Source organism: Canis aureus, chromosome 28, assembly GCF_053574225.1.
Source record: "Canis aureus isolate CA01 chromosome 28, VMU_Caureus_v.1.0, whole genome shotgun sequence".
In the NCBI taxonomy this organism is placed as follows: Eukaryota; Metazoa; Chordata; class Mammalia; order Carnivora; family Canidae; genus Canis; species Canis aureus.
The window spans coordinates 25,944,919-25,959,377 of record NC_135638.1 but is presented as its reverse complement, the minus strand read 5'-3'; the positions used below and the strand labels follow the sequence as shown (position 1 = coordinate 25,959,377).

The 14,459-nt window shown below is 38.7% G+C and overlaps 1 protein-coding gene across 5 annotated transcripts in view; it reads right to left on the bottom strand.

Moving 5' to 3' along the window:
• CRH (corticotropin releasing hormone) overlaps positions 1–14,459 on the bottom strand; it is a 183,382-nt gene that overhangs the window by 95,064 nt on the left and 73,859 nt on the right. For 3 of the 5 annotated variants that reach the window (XM_077876768.1, XM_077876767.1, XM_077876771.1), the window contains exons 4-5: positions 12,600–12,779; positions 8,285–8,457 (exon numbers count right to left, since the gene is read on the bottom strand). The exons of the other annotated variants lie outside the window; for them this stretch is intronic. The gene's annotated coding sequence lies outside the window, so the exon portion shown is untranslated. The remainder of the gene's footprint in view (positions 1–8,284; positions 8,458–12,599; positions 12,780–14,459) is intronic. 5 annotated transcript variants of the gene reach the window in all.

Genomic DNA, 14,459 nt, shown 5'->3' with positions numbered 1-14,459 from the left:
TTAAGGAAATGGAATTAGAATTTAACAAAAAGAGCCACACAATAGTATCTTTCAACTGTGGGAATGGCTTTCACATAACAAGAAGCTATTTTTCATTTAACAAAGAACAAGGAGAGCCTGGCTTTAGTTGAAACTTGAGGAATTTAACTTAGGTAATATGTTATCTTTTGTTCTCTGGTATTCTTTCCCAGGACTTTTTTTAAAGCAGGGTACCTTCTTATCTTGCCAAGTTGCTTTTAAACAATTTAACCTGAATGCAGAAGATGGAACAGATGGTCTTTTAAAAAACTCTCCATATTCAAGATGCTGGACATTCAAGAGCTCAAAACACCTGACACATTTTCATACAGGTGATAACCTAATACCTTTCTCATCCATTTAAACTTATTGGTTGATTTCTTCTCATTATTAGGTACAGTCTACTTTTCCTCCAACTGTTCTCACCTGTTTCCTCTGACCTTTTCATCCTATCCAAGACCCTGTGAACTCACACTATGTTTTCTGCAATATACAGGGAGCTTTCCTCTTAAACCATGCAGTTGTCTAAAAAAGGAGAATTGTTGGGGATCCCTGGGTGGCTCAGTGGTTTAGTGCCTGCCTTTGGCCCAGGGCATGATCCTGGGATCCTGGGATCAAGTCCTGCATCAGGCTCCCTGCATGGAGCCTGCTTATCCCTCTGCCGATGTCTCTGTCTCTCATGAATAAATAAATAAAATCTTTTAAAAAATTAAAAAGGAGAATTATTAACCACAGGGTCTTGTTCAAATTCCCACATAGGAAATTACATTTTGCCTCCCTATAATTTCCCCTGTCATTTATTCAGAAATACTATTTAATATCCCTCTCAAAATAAAACCTGTTGCAGAGACGGCTGCCTCAGAGGGGCCTGCCTTTTCTAGCACAGAGGAGATGATGTTTCAGAGATGTATGACTAATACTCCTGGGGCAGGAGCTGAGTACACTGGGATCCTTTGGGAGTAAAGGTACCTCCAAAGGATCAAATTGATTTTTATTTTATGAGTGTAGTAGACAGTCCCATTAGACAAATTTTTTTTCCCTCCAGCATTTTGCAGCATCTTCTGAGATTCAGAATCAAGCCAAGAGCTTCTTGGTAATATTGTGTGGATGACGCATTACACAGAGCTGATTCTGTGACATCATGTCATCTTGTTCTCAGAGCAACCTGATGTGCCTGCCCTGCACACCCCAGCACTGTGAGTCACTGCATGATATATTGTCCAGGAAATGCAAAATGATGCTCTTCTTAAAAACTCATGATTAAAAAATTGAGGCTTCCGGCTAGGGAATGTAGAGTGAAAAAAGTAAACTCTCAGGAGGGATAAGTTCTCATTCTTGTTTTTCTTTTCATTATTGTTTGAGATCCTACAAGGGATTGTAGTTTATAAATAACCATGGTAAGTGGTTCTTTTCTTCAGTATTTTATTGTCACAAAAATTATTTTTCACTAACCAGAATTTCCCATTATGAACAGCTATGCCACTCCACATCCTAAGAAGCTTTTACCACCAATATGACTGAATATCTATATGTGGATTATGGATGTTGAATACAATTGCCTAAATAAGCATCACTCATGCCTGAAGGATTCTGCAACACAAAACAATCCAGATACATACAAACTTACAGTGAATTTTGATGATGATAGAATAAAGTAAAAATCAAGGATAATCTACTAAAGAGAAAAATTAAAATTTAGTCTTATCCAAATATTTCCAACCTGAACCCAAAAAATCATGTGCTGGACTCCAGTGAGAATTCAAAGTTTAAAAATCTTTTCTTCTTCTGTCTCCACCTTCCAAATTTCAGTAAATAAAAGAATTGGTGAACCAAAGATCCAGGGAACAAAACATGCAGGGAAAAATAGAAGCAGCAGACATTAATCAAGCTGAGATGTTAACAAGGACAGAACCTCTTTCTGGCAAGGCTGACCTTTCCAACCCAGTACATAGTACTTGTCATTCCCAGAGCTTAAGACACTAGGACAGCCAGACAAATACCAAGAGCCCAGACCCCCAGGGTTCAAAAATAATCAGGCAAAGAGCATGCATTAAATACCCTCCCTGGCCTCAAAACCACCATCCTTTTCCAATTAGAAATGCACTGTTGGGGTGCTTGGGCAGCTCAGTTGGCTGGGCATCTCTTGGTTTCGGCTCCAGTCATGATCACAGAGCTGTGACATCTAGCCCTGCATGGAACCTGCTTGAGATTCTCTTGCCCTCTCTGCCCTTCTCCCACCAATTGCGCAAGCTTTCTCTAAAGAAAAGAAAAGGAAAAAAGAAAGAAAAGAAAAGAAAAAAAGAAAGAAAAGAAAAGAAAAAAGAAAAGAAAAGAAAAGAAAAGAAAAGAAAAAAGAAAAGAAAAGAAAAGAAAAGAAAAAAGAAAAGAAAGAAAGAAAAGAAAAGAAAAGAAAAGAAAAGAAAAGAAAAGAAAAGAAAAGAAAAGAAAAGAAAAGAAAAGAAAAGAAAAGAAAAGAAAAGCAAAGCACTGTTAGTGAAAGGGCAGCATCATTTGGGACTTTGGACGCTACAGGTTCGATTTGGACCAATGTATAGTTAAATCCCAAGGAAGTATGCCCCATGAAGGTGCGGGTTCCGTGGAAGAGGGATCACTCTGGGTAGTCACTTAACTGCAAAGAAATCCCTGGAGCCCACAGTTGGATCTGGAGGCCAACCAACCAGGCCGAACCTGATGGACCCTCTGGACCCAGACACTCTAATATACCCCCAGAGGAATTTTAGTTCTCTCCGTGCCACAGTCCATTTATCTAATAGCAAAGAGACATGAGGGTCACTTAAGTCCCTTCACTAGGTCTGCGGCTAAAAATTCAGGAGGGCTTCCAGAGGTACTTCATGTTACAGGTACATCATGCCTAGCAATGCATTCCCTTTGGCTTCATGACTAGAGCACAGCTGGAGGTAGCAAGTGAGAAACAGAATAACTTTGTCCTTTTCCCAGTATTTTGCTGGGCCAGCTATGGGAGACTTTACTAGAGTCCCAAATGGGTTCAAAGTCAATGTCCTAGAAGAAATAATGATTACAGCTCTTTTTAAAAAGTTGTCAAAATTTCAGTTATAATGATGTTCATCTAAGAACCTAGAAATAATGGTAATAGCAAGGCTTAAAATTAATACAAAAGAATGAAAGATACCCAAAGGCATCCAAGGCAAGATGGTTCCCAGGCTTACAGTTTTATCATAACTTCATTGAAAGCAACTGCTATTTTTAAATAGTCTGAGTCAATCAGATGAACAATAGTCACTACGGAAGCCTAGCTATTGATACTACAAAAATACAACTTAATGGTTGCATAGGTAGAAACTGTCAAACTGTTTTCCAGAAAGGGCTGTGCTGTTTTACATTCTCAACAGCAATGTATTAGTGATCCAGCTTCTCTGTATCCTTGTCAGCATTTAGTATTATCACATTTTTTCAGTCATTCTGGTAGGTGTATAGTAATATCTCATTGTAGTTCTAATTTGCATTTCCTTAATGGATAATAATCTTGTACATCTTTTTGTGTGTTCGTTTGCCCTGTATACATCCACTTTGGTGGAATGTCTCTTCATGTCTTTTGACTATTTAATAATTGGATTATTCTTTTACTGAAGTTTGAGAGTTCTTTAGAACTAGATACTAGTTCATTGTCAGATGATGTGGTTTGCAAGTATGTCCTCCTAGTCTGTAGCTCTTCTTTTATACTCTCAATGAGGTCTTTCAAAGAGCAAATGTTTTAAACTCAAATCAAGTCCAATTCATCAAGTTTCCCTTTATGAATTGTGGTTTTGGCGTCCACCCTAAGAACTCTTTGCCTAGCCCCAGATCTCAAACTGATTTTCCCATATATTTTTTTCTAAAAGTTTTATAATTCTGCACTTTACATTTAAGTCCAAGATCAATTTTGAGTTAAATTTTCTGTTGTGCGTGCTGCGGCAACACGATCAGGGTCCCAAGGATAAGAGGATGAGGAAAATAAAAGAAAATTAAAGAGATGGGGACAGGAGGGACACAGTGGATGATGTCGAAGCAGTGCCAGCTTTATTCAAGGTTCTACAACATTTTATAGCATGAGCAAAACAAAGCTAAGAAGGTATCTATTTTTAGCATGTTTGTGAAACCCTCCAAAGTTCCCCTTTTTCAGCATGTAAGACAGACTCATGGGTGCCAGAAGACCTTGGTAAATAGATAAGCTTGTTGCTCCAGATGTGCATACTTCAAAGGAATATTAGATATGGTAAACAGACCAGCAAGGACAGCACAGACCCTTATTTACATTTATGACCAGGTCAGAATAAGTTGTATCTATTGTGTTATGTGGGCAATCACGTACAAGTGAGCCCTGAGAACCATTGCTCTAGCCCTTTCTCAAGCATCAACCAACTATTCACCCTTTAGGCTCCCAAGCCTTTTGAGTGAATGAGGGATGCAAGTCCAGGCCTGGTTTGGTTCAGTTACTTCAGCTAGTCCGTGGTCACCCACAATTTTGTATAAGACATAAGGTTTAGGCAAGATTTATTTTCCTCTGCTTGTCCAACTTCTCCAGTACCATTTGTTATAAAAGTTATCTTTCCTGTATTTAATTCCTTTTATACTTTAGTCAAAATTGGTTGGGCAAATCTGTATAGGTCTATTTCTGAGTTCTCTACTTCATTTCATTGATCTATGTGTCTAACTCTCTATGCATACCAAACAATATTGATTAGTGTTGCTTTATAATTAGTTTTGAAATCGGACAGAGTGATTCTTCCTACGCTATTCCTCTGTTTCAAAACTGTTTATTCTAGTTCCTTTGCATTTACATATAAATTTTAAAATAATCCTGTCTTCATCTATAAAAATCTTGCTTAGATTTTGATAAGAATTGTATTAAACATGCACATTCTATTTGGAGAGAATTGACATCTTGCTATGCTGAGTCTTCAAAACCATGAATATATGTCTATTTATTTAGACCTTTGATTATTTTATTTATATTTTCTATGATATTAATAAAGCCACTCTTGATTTATTTTGGTTAATGTTTACAATTTTCATCTTTTTCCATCTTTTTACTCTCAATTTTTATTGTTATATTTGAGGTGAGTTTCTTATAGACATCATATAGTTAGTTGGGCCATGTTTTTTAATATACTCTGTCAATCTCTGTCTTATAGTTTGTATATTTGAACCATTGACATTTAATGTAATTATTGATACATTGTGGCTTAAGGATGTCATTGTATTTCTTGTTTCTCTTTGTTCTTCCAGTTTTCCGTTTCTGTTTTCTTTGGCCTGTCTTAAACATTTCCTAATGTTACATAAAATTTTTTAAAAATCTATTTAGATTTATCTATATTATTTTTGAATGCCTCTTTGTAGTTTTTTAGTGGTTGCTCAGGGTACTACATTATATATAGATAACATACCTCTACTAATACCATGAGGACAGAGAAGTGGTCTCATTACCACTGAGAAGTGATGAAAATCCTAACTCTCTACTAGGTCCCCTCCCACTTCTCTCCAGCATAGAGGTTTCCTTGTTACAATGTGAAGGAGTCTTTTCCAATGTGGGTTAAGGTAGGACCATGGTTTTCCTGTGAGGTTTGACTGGAGTAGAGCACTTACTATCTAAACGTTTTCTGTCTTAGATTGGGCCAGAGTGGGGGAGGTATAAAAAAAAAGTTTTCTGTCTTTAAAAATTAAATAAACAAATAAATAATAGTTTTCTGTCTTCCTAAATTGACTCTTAGTCCTTTGGCTACAGACAGCAGGCTTATGTTGGAGCTTTCTTTACACTTGATGCTTCCAGGTTACTGGCTTATCAAGCTCCAAGTCTTTATTTACAAGACAAAAAGAAAACCCAGGGAATTTACCATTATAGTGTTCCTTGAATCTTAAGGTTCCTAGCTGTTCTGCCTTCTTCTCTCCACCTTTCATAATCTTCTTATGTGTGTTTTATATATGCTGTCCAGGGTTTGGGTTGTACTTAACCAAAGAAATAGGAAAAAGTATGTCTAATTCCATCTTCCCAGCAATGTGTTTCTTCCTTGGCTATTTAATAAAGAACACTTAAAAGAACTGAAGGGCTATTGGCACAGTTGTTTTGAGAAGAAAGCACTAGCTAGCCATTACATTGTTCATATAAATATATTCATTATCAGATAAATATATTTATTGTTAAATAAACATATGTTAGTTATCATAAAATTTAAACTAAACCAGTATTTATTCTGATTCTCATTCTCAGGAAATTTGGTTTTTCTTTAAGGCAAAGAGAAGTTTTCTTGTAATGTGAAATGATTCATTTTAATAATTCAAAAGATTGTTCAATTGTCAACTTGATATTATAAATGTTCTTTTAAGATTTATTTATTTTAGAGAGAGAGAGAGAGAGAGAGCACGGTGCGCAAGAGGGGGAGGGAGAGGGGCGGAGGGAGAGAAAGAATCTTCAAGCAGACCCCCTGCTGAGCACAGAGCTTGATGCTGGGCCCAATCCCACAACCCTGAGATCATGACCTGAAAGGAAATCACGAATCATTCAACTGACTGAGCCACCCAAGCGCCCAGATATTCTAAATGTTCTTATATGAAAGTATATTTGTATCAACTTGTTAATAAATGCTTTAATTTGTAGCAGGTTACAGATAGAGCAGTCTTCAGATTAAATTCTGCCACAAATATTACCATCAATATATTAGCAGATACCAAGAAAGCAACCTGTTTTCTCAACTAGATGAAGTCCCATTCTCTATCTTCTTAAATGCTCTAAACATACCTTATATTTTTTTCAAGAAAAGCATGAATTCTAGAAGCAAAATCCAGTTAATCTCTCAATCAGCCTCAAGTGACCAGAATCTTCTAAATTGTAGGAACACAAGACTTTACTGTATTTAAGTCTCAGACACCAACCCTATATGTGAGGGAAGGTAGGAAGGCTTCCTAGTTTCTTATAATCTTTCATGCAAGAGTGGGAGAGCATCTCTAAAATATTTCAATCAATCTTTTCATGAAAATATCCACTAGCATCCCCTACACATCACAGAGAATTCAATTGCTCGGAAGTAAAGGACAGGGTGAAGGAAGAAGTAGTAGACTAAGCATTTTACTGTTTTTCCGGAAGTGGAACAGCTAGTAACACCCTGTGTTACAGAGTCACTTCTTGTAAGCTTCTGAAAGTCTCTAAGTTTCTGAAAGTCATATTAGGATGCGATAAACATAGTATTCTTTACAAAAGTTGTTTTTAGACTTTTTAAAAAACTTGTACTCCGGTAGAAAATAGGGAAGGGTTGCTAAAGGCCACCTATCTGTCTACTATTACCCAGTCCCCTCCCCAGGAGGGTGGTTCTGAAAATGTGGACCCCACACCAGACTTACTGAGTCAGAATCTCTAAAATTAAGGTCCAGAACTAGCATATTTAACAACCTTGCGGTAACTTGGGAGATCGCTGCCTTTGTGCTTGGTGGAACATAGTTTGAAAATCATTGTGCTACAAGTTAGTTTACTAGTTAGCATATGCAGAGAGAAAATCAGATCTCTATGGGGAACATTAAGTGGAAATAGAACCACCAAAATCTTCAGTCACAGTGAATAATTAAAGGGTAGCCACCACAGGTGGTCCTGGGGTCCAGAGCAGGAGCGTCCACGTACCAAAGACCAAACTCAAGCCAAGATGACCTCCTATTGTTTCTGCTTCATTGAGTTATGAGGCAAATGATAATATAGTGTAGGTAAAGATAGGAGGATTTTCTTTCAAATTCCTTTTATGAAATAAACTTCTTTTAAAATAGTAACTTGTTGAAACATTTTATATCTTATTGAAACACCTTGCTATGGAAACGTGACATTTAAAGAGAAATCTATTAGTCGATGAATTTCAATTAATGACAGTGTTCTTTCTGAAGTTGACACCAATAATTTAATTGATCAGCACCATCAGCTAACATCAGTCACCAAGGGGACATGGGTAGCATTCCAATCAGAGAACAGAAAGAGGGGGTTTGGAAGAAGTGTGCTACATAAAGCCAAATATATGCAGAATAAACAAATACCTATGCTGCCATACATACCTCTTGGGGCTGAGCCTTGTTCTCATTCTTCCCCACCTCATCTCACTCAGAGTTCTATGGACCCTATGGCACCTTGTTCCATTCCACGGCCAGTCCCCACACTGCTCCTCGCCCTCACATCCCATATTGGGCTCCAAATGGAATTGATTTCCCACAGCTCCACTCATAGAATCAGAACAGATGAAATCTCTCTCCAACATAAAAACCTTTCAATACTTACCATGTCTTTAAATTGATTAGCTTGGGCAGCCCCAGTGGCGCAGAGGTTTAGCGCCACCTGCAGCCCAGGGCGTGATCCTGGAGACCCTGGATCGAGTCCCACATCAGGCTCTCTGTATGATGCCTGCTTCTCCCTCTGCCTGTGTCTCTGCCTCTCTCTCTCTTTCTCTGTCTCTATGAATAAATAAATACAATCTTTAAATATTAATATAGATAGATAGATAGATAGATAGATAGATAGATAGATAGATAGATAGATAGATTAGCTTATCTTGTGTGTCTTTACCTCATTACCGGAGCAGACCAGAGAGATGGATTATCATCAGAAACCTCCTTCCTGAGGCCCTAGCCCCAGAATATTGCCCAACAGCAAACAGGAGTCTCTCTGTTTATAGTACCTCCCAACTTATATTTGCCCACAAGCGATCTCATGCACAATCATCAGGGGTCACGCTAAGGTCCTGAGAGCCAATTTCTACCACCCTCCTGTGGGAAATTATCTTTTTTTTTTTTTTTTTTTGGAAATTATCTTGATGCCATTTCAGGCTATCAAAATGCCAAAAATACTACCAGGAAGTCATGAAATGGTTTGCTAAAAATCCATTTAGAACACATAGGGAGAAAGAAAGGAAAGGAGGCCAGGATAAGTTAATACATTTAAACAAGGTTCAGTGTGGAAGGACCGCACTGCTCGAATTCTGGATTAGCAGTGTTCATTTGTCCTCAATCTCTCTCTTTCTCTTAGTCAATCTCTCTCTCTCTCTCTCTCTCTCTCTCTCTCTTTTCCCTGCCCCCACACAAATACCTATCTTACAGTGACCAGAACTGAGATTTGAACAAGGGGGCCCAAAGATGGAAGGTGCCTTGGGCACATACTTTAACTCTCTTAGAGAGATGTAGGGACAATTACCTCTGGCCATAGCTATAACTCATCAGTGAGCTGATCAACAGCCCTCGGTTAATTTGTATTTCTTGGTCAGAGGACACATGGGGTCAGAATGGCACTATCAATTAGGGCCTCATGAATATTAGGTGTTCATTCAGAAACCTGACTACTTTGTGTCTTTTTTATACTTAGCATCTCATAGATCCCATATACATTTAGTGTATAATGAATATTTAGTACCCAGGACCTCATAAATACTAGATATCTTTTGATCCTTTTATTCCTTTTCACCTATGTCTGACTCAGGAATGTTCTAATTACTAACTGCTTGTTTATATGTAACATACTTTAAATGTTTCACTTACGTTTTTAAAAAATCATTCAACTTCTATAATAGAACTAAATATTTCAAAAGCAAGTGTATATTGCAACCACATTGCCCCTAACTGCCAGACTAGTAACCGTATCAAAGAAGGAAATTATTTAAGTCAACATAATTTATCTACATTATATGGGAACCTAGCCTAGGCTCCAGAGCAGACCAGCTGGTTTTAACCACTCTGAGCTATGTGGCTCCAGGCAACTCACTTACTCTCCTCATCCTTCAGTGTCTTCAACTGGAAGAATAATGGAATTTACTATATATAGCCATTCTGTAGATTAGATGAAATAATCTAAGAACTCAGAATAGTGCCTGGTAAATAGAATATGTGATATAAGTGATAATTTTGTAATAAAATTTACCATAGACCCCTTCACACAGGTACCCCCAAAACATCTCTTTTTCATTTAAGCTATCATCTAAACTTAATGCCATTTCTAGGTCTGGAATCTACCTTTGTTCCCTTTGGGGAAATTATAGGGGTACCTGTCTTATCTCAGATTATGTGACAAAGCAAAGTAAATGTAAATATGACATGACTGTAACACAACGTGATCAATCCAGTGAGAGAACAATGCAGAGAGTATTACCATCTCCAGTTCACTCCCCAATCACATCTCTCATGTGAATTGCACTGTTTCCAATCATGTTACCCTCCTTTTAACCCAGAATTCCTATTCTCTGTAGAACTGATTTGACTGTATATTATCTGGCTATGGTTTTTTTCTCCTTCTCCTGCCCTGTTCAGCTTAAAGTACTCTACGTCTGTTAGCTAGATTATGAACAAATGCATGCTGCCTCTCCATCCATTCTCCACTTGACCAAGAATGCATCATCTTGCTGCCTTATACCAGGATTCACACATCCAAACCCTAGTTGTCAACACTATCTGCCCTTTCCCTCCAAGATCTTCCTCAATCATCTGAGTCCCATCTGAAGATAGAAATGATGAAGAATAATAGTCACCCTTTCTCCAATAGGTGCTATGTACCAGGACATGTGTTCATGGCTTCCCACTCAATCCCTAATCCTAATACCATAGGCATTACAGTCAGCACCCACAAGATTTCCTGTAAAGTATCTCTTTTAAACCCAGAGATAGGAAAAATTAAAATGCATTCGAAATTAAACTGTAAAATCAATACACAGTAGATCAGAAATATGTTGTCACCTTAAATACCTAGAAAGTGAAGAGTCTTGCATTAATTGACCAAAACCAGATAGAATGCATAAAGTTTTCTAAAGAAAGAATGTGCCATAAAAATTGTAGAAAAAGTCAGTCACTAGTTGGTCACCCCAAGAATCATTCCAACTCCAACTCTCTTGTCACTTTCCACTATATAGGATGAAAAAGCCAACTACTTGCTTTTCCAGCTTCTTTGCAGCTGGAGGGATAGGAGGCAAGTATGTAAAGGAACCATGCAATGGGATCACATAACCCAATTCCGACAAATGAGAAATACTGGAAGTCTGCTGGGGATGTCTACAGGAGGTTTTGCTTTTATAACAAAGGGGGCACTCCTCCCCCATCTCTTCCTACCTGAATGAGAAACGTAATGGCTATGACCAGAAAGGACATGGCACTTATACTTTAATAGATCTGAGTTCAAATCTGTTTTTCCACAACTGGAGGTGCAGTGCTGGGCAAATTCTTTAACATGCCTCAACTGTAAATGGGTTTAATAGTATCTGTAGATGTTCCGATGAGAAGAGAATGATGCACCAGAATGGTCAGACACTTGAATCCTCAGCTGTTATATTATTTCCAGCTGGCACCTTCACGGCATTACCAGATTTTAATCAGAAGGCACTTGACACCATTGCTAGTCTCTGGGTGCATCCAAATCCCTTGTTCTGCCCATATCTCTGAATAAAGTCCATTTATCAAACTCTCTCAATTTGACCATTTCAATGTGCTATTTACTTTCTGCTAGAGCCCCAACTGATGCAACCACTGATGAAATATGCATGTCTGAGGTGACTGCACTTGGATCAAGAGTAACCAGTCCAACTAGACCTCAGAGGCACCCTTCAATTCAAAGACTCCAGAGCCAAGCCTTCCTTCCCTTCCCTGGGGACCCTGGTCTCCCACCTGTCTCAGGAATGGACACACACACACACACACACACACACCCATCCCACCCCAACCAAAGAAAAGGAAATAGCATCTAGGCAGGGTCAATAGCTGGATTTGACTTTTATGGAATGAAGAAAAAGCAGAAAGGACTAAAATGCTTTAAACTCCATCCAATTTCATGTTATATCCCTAAAGCCTACTGTAGTGCTGTCAGTGAGCTCAATAAATGAATCATAGAAAGGACTCCCCATGTCCATATCCCCACTCCAGCCTAGGAAAGAAGGAAGAGCAGAGATGAAGGGGAAAAGCTTCTCGCACAACTAGGCTGGAGGGAGGAGGAGGCCAACAATTATTCAATGATCTCAACAGTCTGGAATTACTTATATGGTGCATATTGTGCACATATCTTCCATTAATTTTGATCAGGCTATCAAAATCTTGAATTTCCTTATTTCCATCTGATATAATTTCTCTTATTTTGAGAAGCAGCTTTCCTCATGCTTAGTGGCCAGCTTCCATTCATTGTTTAGCCTGAAAATTAACACAACAAAACCCCAAGTCCTGCCAGAATCATATGGTTTCCATAATCTTAGTGGCCTTGAGCTTTTCCTTCTGGGCTTCCCGGCTAAGCCAACTGTTGCACTGCCTAGAGCTAGGCTTCTGGGTTTTCTGGCACCTCCGGGCCACTCATACCATTCTATCCCTATTCCTGCTATCTTAAGATATGCCTTTACTGCTCCCCGGATAGCCATTTGCTACTGCCAGCAATTTACCAGTAATCAGCAGCAATTAGCAGCAGCCCAAGTAAACACAAATTAGAAGCAACTCAGCAAACTCAGAGGGAGAAATCTCTGAGAATTTTGGACAATGTATGATCTCTTCTCTTCCTCCAGCTGAAGAGAAAAGCCTTACACCTATCTCCCCAGAACTCTAAAGAGACTGCTAATGTACATTAGATCCTGTAAACTCACAAGAAGCCATTCCTTCTTTAGGTCTGCAACGTATCTTTCTGGAACTCCCTCCATGAAACACGGTTTGGCATGCTCAGGTGTAGCCAGATGGCAAGTGACTAGCTTCATGTTATCCCTCAGTGAAGGAGTCGGAAGTCATTCACTTTGAGTTTCTTCTGACAGCAAAATGACACCAAAGGACTTCACAGGGGTGATGTTCAGAGGTGGTTCATGGAAATTAACATGAATATGTTAATATCATGTTATCATGAATATCATGAATATTAATACCCTCATTATTCCATTCAAGACACAAATTGGCCATGCCCACCATCCAATGCCCAGAGGTCAAGGTCTGATGAAAAATAAGACATGGGCATCAGTCAGTATGGAACCACTGGTCATCTGAAGAAAACCAATCAGCAATCTATCTACATTATCATTAAAAACAAACAATTCTTAAGCCTCTCTATGTTCTAGACACAGTGTAGGCACTGGTATTCAGAGTTAAGGAGTTCATAGGTGGGAAGAGAGTGAGATATCTAAGCGGACAGTTATTATACAGTATGATAAACACTGTGATAGCAGGAAGCACTGGGTGCTAGGGAAACTTGTAAGAGAACATCAGGAAAGGCTTCCTGAGAGAATGATGCTCAAACTAAGCCTTAACAAACAAACAGGAATCAGTAGGGCAGAGACATCCAAGGGCACATCATGTGCAGATGATCTGAGACAATGAGAGAATCTGGGACATTTGGGAGCTGTACTTTAGTTCAGCTGGTAGGTCAGGAGACAAGAAAGGCATGAAGTAGCAAGAGACGAGACTGAAGAAAGAGAGTCAAAGGAGGCAAAAATCTAGAGGTTCTTGGTGAATTCCAAGGTTCTTCCAATCACTATTTTCTTTTTAAAAAAAGAGCTATTAAGGGGCACTTGGGTGGCTCAGTTGGTTAAGTATCTCCCTTCAGCTCAGGTCATGATCTCAGGGTCCTGGGATCGAGCCCCACATTGGGCGCCCTGTACCATAGGGAGCCTGCCTCCCTCTCTCTTTCTGCCTGCTGCTCCCCCTTGCTTGTGTTTGCTCTCTCTCTCAAATAAATAAATAATATCTTTAAAACAAAAGAGCCATGAAAGAATAGAATTTTAGGAACAGAAGAGAACTTGGATATCAACTACAGCCATCTATTTTATAGACAGGTAAGCTCAAGCCTATGGAGTTCAAATCAGGATAAGAGGCAATACACCGAGATGATGGGATGATAGTTCACATATGTATAACATCTTATAGCCCATCACACTCTTTCATTGCCATATATCAATAATGGAGGTAAACATGAACAAGCCAAAAGTTATTAGCATGCCTCAATCACTGCCCGGGATGAGTATTCCTCAGTAAGTCCTTTTATGTCTCTGGATCTCATTTTCACATCTACAGAATGACTAAGGCTTTTTCCAGTTCTAGTACTCCACATTCCTAGAAGCTAGCACTACTGAGTCTTTATTGCCATACTGGAAAAGAATAACTTTTCCTTCAAACGCCTGGAGTCATAATTTTCTGAAGGTTTTCAAAGGGGATCTAACCTGTATTTCTAATTATAATCCTTTTCATGCTTAAACAAACTAGTTACAAATAATCTAACACCACCCTTATTAAAACTGTCTCCAATTAAACGAAAAACCAAGATGCCTCCATAAACTCTGGAAACACCTCTGATCCCCAGAGTCAGCATTGCACTCCAAACTGAAATTGTTTCATGATATGCAAACAAAGTCCCAAAAATTACAGCTTTCTTTTTTAGTTTAAACTTAGGCACTGAAAACCCACAGGAACATTCAATAATAAAGAAATGAATATGTTGCACCTTCCGCCTTTCTCAACATTTA